This window comes from Carcharhinus amblyrhynchos, chromosome 20 (assembly GCF_965287045.1).
Source record: "Carcharhinus amblyrhynchos chromosome 20, sCarAmb.v2.hapA, whole genome shotgun sequence".
In the NCBI taxonomy this organism is placed as follows: Eukaryota; Metazoa; Chordata; class Chondrichthyes; order Carcharhiniformes; family Carcharhinidae; genus Carcharhinus; species Carcharhinus amblyrhynchos.
The window spans coordinates 26,707,184-26,717,630 of record NC_137343.1 but is presented as its reverse complement, the minus strand read 5'-3'; the positions used below and the strand labels follow the sequence as shown (position 1 = coordinate 26,717,630).

The 10,447-nt window shown below is 41.4% G+C and overlaps 1 protein-coding gene across 3 annotated transcripts in view; it reads left to right on the top strand.

Moving 5' to 3' along the window:
• Positions 1–787: 787 nt before the first annotated feature.
• LOC145355857 (calcium/calmodulin-dependent protein kinase kinase 2-like) overlaps positions 788–10,447 on the top strand; it is a 103,447-nt gene continuing 93,787 nt past the window's right edge. For all 3 annotated transcript variants that reach the window (XM_080208289.1, XM_080208288.1, XM_080208287.1), the window contains exon 1: positions 788–889. The gene's annotated coding sequence lies outside the window, so the exon portion shown is untranslated. The remainder of the gene's footprint in view (positions 890–10,447) is intronic.

The following is a 10,447-nucleotide window of genomic DNA, read 5'->3' as shown; positions in this document are numbered from 1 at the left end:
CAATAGTGTCCAGGACATACTAGAGGGAGGCACAATAGTAAAATAAAACATTTAAACATAACAGTGCAGAACCTTACAGCATAGAAAGTCATCTGGCCCATCATGGTTATGCCAGCTCTGAAAAAATGCTCCAATTCGTCCCTCGTTATAGTCCTGCAAAATTTCTCCTTAAAAATCACACATCCATATCCCTTTTTGGAAGTTATCATCAAATCCTCTTTAATCCTTTTTAATGCCATATATTTGGATAGTCTGTGTTTGCCACTATTTATTAAATGCTTGGAAACTCAGATAATTTTCTGGGGACTGGGGTTCAAATCCCACCACTGCAGTTGGTAGAACTTGAATTCAATAAAAATTATCTGGAATTAAGAACCTACTGATGACCATGAAACCATCGTTGATTGCTGGAAAACCCTATCTGGATCACTAGTGTCCTTTAGGCAAGGAAATCTGCTGTCCCTACCTTGTCTGGCCTACATGTGACTGCAGAGCCACAGCAATGTGGTTGAGTCTCAACTGCCCTTCGGCAAGTAGGAATGGGCAATAAACGCTGGCCAGTCAGGGATGCCCACGTCCCCTGAATGAAGAAAGGTACTTTCTGAAGTAGTCTCTCTCTATTTCCTCATCTCTTCCCCCTCTCCGCAAGTGATTGCAGTGGGGGGGAGGGGAATAAGTGGTGTTGTTTCCTGTGAAGCGCTGCATCTCACTTCCGATTGGTTAAGACGCATGTCAATCAGACTGGGGGCGGAGGCGCGTGCTGGTTGTGCGCAGTCGCAGCAGCGCGAGAGCGAGTGGTCTGTTGGTCGGACTGAGCTCGAGTCCCCTCAGCGTGTGGCACCGGGAAGTGTAGTTTGAGGACGCGGGGACGGAGCGACTTGTCATGAAGGTGCTGGTTTCTCTTCGGTATTTTCAGAGTCGTTGCATTGCCGGGGTGGCTACCCCGTTTCTTTAACTGCCACCGTCGATCGGGACAACGAATGATTGTCGCCGGCAACTATGCGCAGATATTATTTATTTGGCACGAAGGAGGGAGTTGGTGCCGATTTTTGAAGCTGCTTTTCCTCGGTTTTGGGGCAAACTCAGCAGCATCTTTTTGTCGCTGAAGGAGGAAACGTAGAGGTAGATGGGCGTTTACTGATGGCGGTGGTTCTACTTCAATTTTGAATTTTATATCACAGCACGAGTGTGGAAGTGAGGCGTGTTTATTGTTATTTACCGGGGACAGTAGCGCAGGAAGGGCTGTCTTTACTGTCTCTGTTAGACCTGAGGCTCCCTCCCACACTCCCCCCTTTTCTGTTTCTTACAGAGGCCGTGAGTGTGGCGCAGGGAATTGTACACATGTAAAAGCTTTCTAGCCGCAATCCCTGGGGATTTTGCTGGATCCTCCCTGCCTCGCCATTCATTCTTGTCAAGCCCCAGTTATTGCAATGTTCTATGTCAGCATGTGCATTGGGCGGGGAGATGAAGGAGAATATTTGATTTGGAATTGTGTGGGCGTCCAGTGTTTTTTTTAAATCATATTTTGGCGAAGATGCCTGAAAATCTTAACTGTTTAATCGTTAAATTTCAGGGTAGGGAAAAGAATGAATTGCAAAATTTTGGAAATGATTATCATAACTCCTTTGACATTTTGCTTTTTTGCGTTTAATTTAATTTGTTGACTTTCACGTTATGCACAAATAGATTTGTGCTGTACTTGTTTCTATTTGAATGCTAGAAAAAGTTTTTGTTAGTTACAAGCAGTATCGCAATGATTTCATTTAAAAATAAGTCGGGCAACATTTTAGTGTTGCAGCCTTATCGGTGTGCTTCACTAAGATTTGAATTGCAGTGGGCTTGAATTTTTTTGTACATTTTATCCAGTTGAATTATGCAACACAATAACATTAACCTTGTCCTCGATTTAAGCATGTTTTGAGTTAAATAGTATCAGGATGAAGTAATGTTGGGACAGTTTGAATTGAGAGTGATGGACGAGAAACACAATACAATATTGTAGCAACAAGAACAAAGGTTGTTGGAAAAACTCAGCAAGTCTGGTAGCCTCTATAAGTTAATGTTTGAGTTCTTTTGGCTCTTTGTTAGAACAAAAGAAGTGGAGAATGTGTTAAATATTGAAGTTGAGAGATTGCAACAGACTGCAGCAATTTTAAGAACAAAAGACCTGGTCTTGGAGGAGCGGGGATGTTGAGAGTTCCTTGGTTGAAAAACTTATCATAGAATTCCTACAGAGCGGAAGGAGGCCCAGTCTGCACTGACAGGGAGTCCACCCAGGCCTGATCACCGTAACCCCACATATTTACCCTGCCAGTCCCCTTGACATTTAATGGGCAATTTAGCATGGCCAGTCCACCTAACCTGCACATCTTTGGACTGTGGGAGGAAACCTGAGCACCCGAAGGAAATCCACAAAGACGCAGGGAAAATGTACAAACGCCATACAAACAGTGACCCAAGGCTGGAATTGAACCCAGTTTGGGAGGCCCTGTCCTAATGTATTTGTACTGGTTAAACTGCATGTCTGGGGATGCTTCAATTTGATAGCCTCTTAGAGATGCACAGTTGCTTACCTTGCTGTCACATCACAGATCCTATGGAGAGAGATATCTGTTACAGCTAAACAAAATAAGTACTAGCTGTTTGTTCATTCATTTCTTGGGGCAATGCCTTGATCAATTTGGGTCAAGCTGCCTGGTTTAAGTTTTCAAACAGTGCATGGCAGTTAACCATCAGTCACCATCAACTGGTGCATTTTCATAATAAGAACAAAGAAAATTACAACACAGGAACAGGCCCTTCAGCCTGCCAAGCCTGCACTGACCATGCTACCTGACTCAAGTAAAATCCCCTACCCTCCTGGGGACCATACCCCTCTATTCCCATCCTCTTCATGTATTTGTCAAGAAATAGTGCCACTACCAATCAGTCCACTTGCCAAACAGTCAGTACATTCTTCTCACGCAGTATAAAGTTGTTTCAGCTGACTTTGGTATTCTTGTGATTGTCAAGGTGGATGCCAGATGAAAAGCTTTGACAAAAAATTTTTTTCAACAACACTCGGGTTCTGTACTGATAATTAATGGAAAGATTGCATGCACATAGCTATCTAAGGTGGGCTTCACACGGCATAAGGTACATTACAAAATACAAGGAATAAAATGAGGGTGTTAAGCAAGAGTTTATTTTTCATTCCCCTGCAGATGGCTTTTTGATCCAAATGTATTTACTTCTAATTATGGAGCCAAGCAAACCAAGTTCTATTGAGTCTAAAGACAGTTTATTAGTTATTAAAGCTGAAGAAAAATAATAAAAGATGCAATGGTACAAACATATCAGAAGTGAGAAAATTAGTTAAAATTGTAAAAATATACAATTAAGTCCTTCACTTGTCCGTGAGGCGTAGGTTGTGGAATGTTGCAGTTGGATGATTTCTGTAGGAGATTGGAGTTGATTTTGTTCAGGTCTGTAATCAGTTGAAGATACTCTGGCTTCAGAGGGAGAGAGATCTTGTTCTTTTACAGCAGGGTGTCAAATGGTTGTTGTTTGTTTTCTTCCTACTAGTCTCCTCTTTGCTTGGCAATGCCAGTTTTAAACTAATTTTTGTATATTCCCGAATGGGAATTCAGTTTGGCATGTCTTGCAACTACTGTTGTAGTAATTCCAGTTTTTTAGGCTTTCATCTCAGAAATTATTCGACACATTTTTGAGATATAAATCAACAGGCAAAGGGGTTATTTTGTCCTCCACAGGGGAACTTGAATCTCTGGTGTAGTGCAATTGGTTAGGGAGCCAGTTCCTTCATAAAATTACAGTGGATTAAAATCCAGCACTTTGCATTTTTAATGCATTCTTTCCATGAATCTCTGTTTGAAGTGACTCTTGATACTGACCTCCCGCCCAGGTTTGAAATTCCATGCAACAGACCTGTAGCTCAATTTTTATTGATTTCGTTTTTGTCCCAGAGAAGTAGTGGTTTTACAGTATCAACCATTAGGTGACTTGTGGCAGCCATGTTTTCATCTTGTATTTTTTTAAAAGACAGGTCTTTAAATAGTTCAATATGCCTAGTTCACTAGTGTCTTATCATAATTTTCTATCATTGTGCCAAATGTTCATATTAATAAATTGTTCATTTAGTTATTAATCTTTGCACAGGAGTAGAGTCAGAACATTGAACCAGAGAGTGATAATTGTAAAGACTGCGTAGTTATGGGGATAGGGTCTGGATAGGATTGTGGTCAGTGTAGATTCGGGCTAAATGGCCTCCTTCTGCATTGTAGCATTTTGTGGTAGTATTTTGCCTCATTAATATGAAATGGGTTAAATCAAGGTCTTTTTTGGATATCTCCACAGCATAAATAATAGAATACTAGTTTATAGGCTTGTAATTTTGTTAAATGGGTGGAGACAACTGATTATTGTTTGTCTGAAAACTTCAGGGCTCTCATTTGTATCTGCCATCTGCTTCAGTGAACGATAAGGGGAAGACTTTTCAAAAGAACATTGGAAGAATGATTGTCATTTCTGTTGCCCAACTTAGAAGACTCCACTTCTTTTTCAATCCAATTCAAAGTTGTCTGGGATAATGTGAGCAGATGAACAATAAACATGTTGTCTTCTGTAATATACTAGCTCCTGTTGCTTTAGAAGGTGATTAAATCAGTGATGCCAGATAATCTGCAGCACACTAAGGTTTTTGCACAGATAGTCAGTCATTTGCAAGCAATAAAAGCCAATTGTTGACACCAGCTCTGAACTAGTTCAGGCATTAAACAGACAAGCCATTTAGTTAAGTTCCTTTTAAATGGCTTTCTTTGCATTAACGTCAAATAAGTAATAGATGCTCTTGAGAAGGGATTCCTCCCTACAAGTTTTGTTGGGTTTAACAGAGGTAACTACAGAGATTGGATGCTTTGGTTTTGATCACAAGGATTTTCCTTTATCAGTGTTGCTTGTTACATCCTCAAAGATCTCTTAATAAATTAGTCAGATATGATTTCCTTTTCACAAAACCAGCATTTTCCCTTTGGCAGATGTTAAGTTAACTGGCTGTAGGTTTCTGCTTTCTGCCTCATATCTATTTTCCAATGTGATCAGACCTTTCCAGAACCTGTAGAATTTTGGAAAATTAAATCCAATCCATCTACTAATTCAGCATCCAATTTAACATGCTAGGATGAAGTCTATCAGGACCTGGGGACTTGTCAGTTTTTAGTTCTAATAATTTTCAGTACTCTTTCCCTGGTGATTTCAGTCATTTTAAGCTCCTTATTTTTACCCCTTGACGCACGCTTATTTATGGGATGTTATTTGTATCTTCTACAAAAGACAGATGCAAAGTGTCTGTCCAATCTGCCTGCTACTTCCTTATTTTCCATTACCTCTAGCCTTGACTATTCCAATGCGCTTCTCACCAGCATCTCTTCCACAAGCTACAAGTTTAAGCTTTACAAAATTTAGCTATTTGTTGCAGCTTTTTCAGATGCCATGTATTATGCTGGCTTTCTCAGCTAACACAAAGACTTGCGGAGGCAGTATTCTGGTTAAAGATATCTCTTTATTTCCCAAGCTTGGCTCAGCGCAGCGAGGGAGGGTGATTCTGGTGACAATCCAAAATCACTCTAAAAGTACATCGCTCTTGGTATTATAATTATACAATTTTCAAAAGTCATTTGCCCACCTCTCTGCTCATCCCAGCCAAGAGGGAGCCAATTATTATTAGTATGGATTATTTACCTTGGCCCGTAACATTTACTCCAAGACAACATGGGACTGCATGATTAGTTCATGAACTTTGAGTTTCTCACAGTCTATTGATACTCTCTAGACTTTCCCTTATCTTATATGATGTATGGCCTATTCATTTGTCTGAGAACTCCAGCAGTCCTTAGAAGACAGCCTGGAGATGCTGATAATAATTGTTCTTTTTTCCCCCTGCACTCAGTAGCTGTATTGCTCCAAGGAGTGTATTTCTTTTCACTTAACTAAGTCTCATCATGCCTTAGTGTTGTGCTATTGACCAAGGTATATGCTTTCAATACAGAATATTTCGAAATGCATTCTAGATTCTCTAACAGTGGTTATCTATATCTATGCAAACAATACCTTTGTAATATATGTAACAGTACCTTTGTGACTTCACTCTAAATTAATCTACTCTGATTTGTTAGTCTTTTAGTCCCAAGTCATTCTAAACTGCAACCCCCCCTCCCCCACACTATCCATATCATAACTTGCACCAAGTCTCATCAACCCTCCTCATCTCCATGCTTGCTAATCTACATTTGTTCATGGTTTAGTACTGCCTGAACTTTAAAATTCTCATCCTTGTCTTCAAATTGCTATATGACTTTGTATTTACATATCTCTGTAACCCCCTGCAACTTCAGAGATATCTGTACTCCTTCAGTTCCAGTCTTCTGTGCAACCCAATTTTAATCCCTCCATTATTAGCCTTAAATGCTGAGGCCTTGAGCTTTGGAATTCCTTTCCTAAACCTTTCTGCGCCTCTTTCTTTGTGATCCTTTATCATATAGTAAAATTCACTGTGAAAATCAGATCAACTCTAAACTCAGCAAATACCAGCACTTGTGTTTGTCTGAGGATTCAAGATTTCAGACAAGACCCCAATTTATGTTGGGATCCTTGACCAGGCATCTGTGTTTATGGTAAGAACCAGCTGGGGTTTAATAACATTTGTATAAAGCAGACAAAGTTTGCAATTCTAGACGCTTGCCAAGATAATATAGCTGTGCAATTCCATGGGTTTTGAACAAACAAAAATAAACTTTACTATACAAGATCAGAAAGTTAAAACAATTTACAACATTTATCTTGTACTCTGGGATAATATGTGGTGGGTAATATGAAACAATATTAAAACCCATCTGGTTCACAAATGTCCTTAAGGGAAGGAAATCTGCTATCCTTACCTGGTCTGGCCTACATATGACTCCTCTTCCACAGCAGTGTAGTTGACTCTGAATTGCCCTTGGGCAATTAGGGACAGACAATAAATGCTGGCCAGCCAGCGATGCCCGTGACCTGCAAATGAATTAAAAAAAAAGATATGTGCGAATTAACAAGCAGACTCTGATCAAACACACCACATACACAATAAATGACAGATGTGACCAAAACAGAATCCATGGATTTTCCAGCAATCCATCCAGACATCATTAAACACTGAATCAGTCAATCTCAATGAAACTCTCTTTCTCTCCTGGGGGTTTCCAGTCCTCACCTTTGAAGGCCTAACCTGGTAATTCGCTCCAAAATTTGCTTCAACTTAGATGGCATCAATGACAGCCTATCTCGCAGGGTGCTCTGTTCTCTCTCCACAGATGCTGTCAGATCTGCTGAGTTTCTCCAGCATTTTCTGTTTTTGTTTCAGATTCCAGCAACTGCAGTATTTTGCCGTTACTGCAGGGTTTCAGTTTTGTCTCCCAGGGTTGGGTTCTCCTTGATTCCCAGATATGTTGGACACTGATCTCCAATAGTGTGCTGCTCCTGATCACATGATATGGCTTTTCACACTGTTGTCCTCTATGCAGAAGGGTGCTGTGCCCAAAGAAATTAAAAATGAAGAGCTGCGCATGTGCAGTTCGCTCCTGGTCTGCACATGCATAAAAGTTAGGTCTGTTAGGAGTTGAAGTCCCCGACTGCCTCTCTTATCCTAGTTTAGTTCTCATTTTCAACGCACTGGCGAGCAGCAATGGGAAAAAGAGATCCGAATATGTAAGTCTCTCCCAGTCAATACACAGCCTTTCAAATGGCAAATCCTCAACTGTGCCTTCTCGAACTGTAATTAGCAAAATGCTGCAGGGGTCAGTCCTCGGACCGCGACTGTTTACAATCTACATAAATGATCGACAAGCAGGACAGAGTACAACACAGAATTTGTGGATGGTGCTAAAACAGGCAGTGAAGAGAAGATAAAGATTTTACACTTAGATATAAATAGGCTAGGAGAATGGGCCAAAATTTGGCAGATAGGGTTTAATGTGGATAAGTGTGAGGTTATCCATTTTGCCCAAAAAAGTAGGCAAATTATCAAAATGAAAAGCAGATCCAAAATGCATCTGAGCAGAGGGATCTGGGTGTCTTTGTTCGTGAATCGCAGAAAGTTGGTATGTAGGTGCAGCATGTAATAAAAAAAGGCAAATAGAATGTTAGCATTTATTGCTAAAGGACTGGAGTATAAAAGTAGAGAAGTGTTGTTTCAATTGTTTAGGGTGTTGGTGAGACCACATCTGGAGTATTGTGTCTAGTTTTGGTCTCCTTATTTGAGGAAGGATGTGGTGGCATTGGAGGCAGTTCAGCTGATCGATTTTAATTCATAGAATCCCTATAGTGTAGAAGGAAGCCACTCAACCCATCGAGCCTGCATCGACAACAATCCCACCCAGGCCCTACTCCTGTAATCCGTCGTATTTATCCTGCGAGTCCTAATACTAAGCAATTCAGCATGACCAGTCAACCTAATCTGCACATCTTTGGACTGTGGGAGGAAACCGGAGCACCCAGAAGAAACTCATGCAGACACGGGAGAGCATACAATCTCCACCTGAAGCTGGGATTGAACCCGGATCCCTAGTGCTGTGAGGCAGCAGTACTAACCACTGTGCCGGCCCAGCTTTCAGGGATGAAAGTGCTCCTATGAGGAGAGATTAAACTGTTTGGGCTTATACTGACTTGAATTTAGAAGGATGAGGAGGGATCTGATCGAGATGTATAAAGTACTAAAAGGATTGATAAAGTAAGCGTTGACCAAATGGGATGGGGAAATCTAGAACAAGAGGCCACAAGTATAGCTTGAGAAGTGGTAGATTTAACATTGAGGTGAGGAGGGACTACTCTCAGAGGGTAGTGAATTTGTGAAACTCGCTGTCCCGTAGCGCAATGAAGTCTGAATTACTAAATGGTTTCAAGAACGATATAGCTATATTTTTCATTAGAAGGTTAAAGTGATAAGGGGAAAAGGGGGGAGGTGGGCTTGAGACCAGCCATAATCTGATTGAAGGGCTGAATGCTCCAAATTCCTACATCTTATGTTAAAATGAGAACTGGCATGTTTACAGCTTCAGAATCTGAGGCGTTTGGTCCCCCGACATGCAGTGTGCAGGCCCACTTGCATGTGGACACACCTTGGCACTCATGAACCAACTCCTAGCTTTGGGTGAATGGCTCCACTGCCTTGGAGTCTCAGGAGGGTACAAGGTTAAGGGAGTAAACCTCTGCAAGGTCAAAACTACTATCTAAACATGTCACATTTCCAGTAACCCCTGCAACCAAGCCAGTGCCAAACGTTGCGCATTGCACTCCTTTGGACTCAACTAGGGAGGTTGTGAAGGGGAAATCCTCAGTTTTGGGCATCCAGTATCTCCATAAATTTTGTCCAGACTAGTGCCTGGAGAGAGCATTCCCTGTTTCACTGCAGTGTTCAATATTGAATATCTCTGTTACACTTCATGAATCCTTTGTAAGCTTTTCTCGACTATCCCTCAGTGGCTTGATTATAATTGTGAACTATTCGTTGATCTTCAAACCAGCTGTAGTAGACCCCTCTCCCCTGCACCCTAATAGACACATATGAGAGGCAAAAGAGCCAAGACACGGGAAGACAACAAACCACCCTTCAACCCACTACCTATCCATTAACATCCTGATCAGAAACCCAAAGGAGATTTCCCCCCGATCACCTGACCTCACCCCAGTAGCCCACCCGCTTACTTAACCCCGCGACCTCCCACTACCGCCTCCACTGAAAAAATCAGAGACTGACTCAGCAACAAGCGTGCACACAACCTCCTCAGCCAGGAAACCTAAAAAGAAACTCTCCAAGGTATACCACCTTGACGTCCACTCAACTCCCAGAAACAGAAAAACCCCCAATGTAACAGCGCCCTCCCGCTAACGCAAACCAACTCAACAACCATCTCTCCCCAACCACCAAAAATATTGCAGAACCCACACACCCACAACCCTTTTTCTCCAAGGGCCCAAACAGGGCTAAAATATTAAAAAACGGAAAAGGCTCAGGAGACAAGAAGACAGCAAGTCACAATTTAAGGGCAAGGCATCACGGGGCAACAAGGGTTAGACCTGGCCCGAAAGAAAAGAGGCAGAGCGTGAAGGGGACCTGTCCTCCCTCTGTCTGACCCCAAAAACCTTGATATAGAAGACTGTGTCAACAATCTTTTGTTCCATTTTGAGCTTATCTTACTGTATCAAATGTTTTTAGTGGTTCCCAGTGTCAGCCTCTATTTTGTTGTTAATATATGATTTAAGTTTGTTGAAATTGAATATAACATTTTTATAACTGTGATGTATTTAAGTTGGAGAATGTTTAAGCCTTTACTAGTAGTAGTCTGTTCCCATTGGATTGTTCATCTAAAACCTGGTGTGTCTAAAATGTTTTTCTTAACCAGTTTATATTATTTCT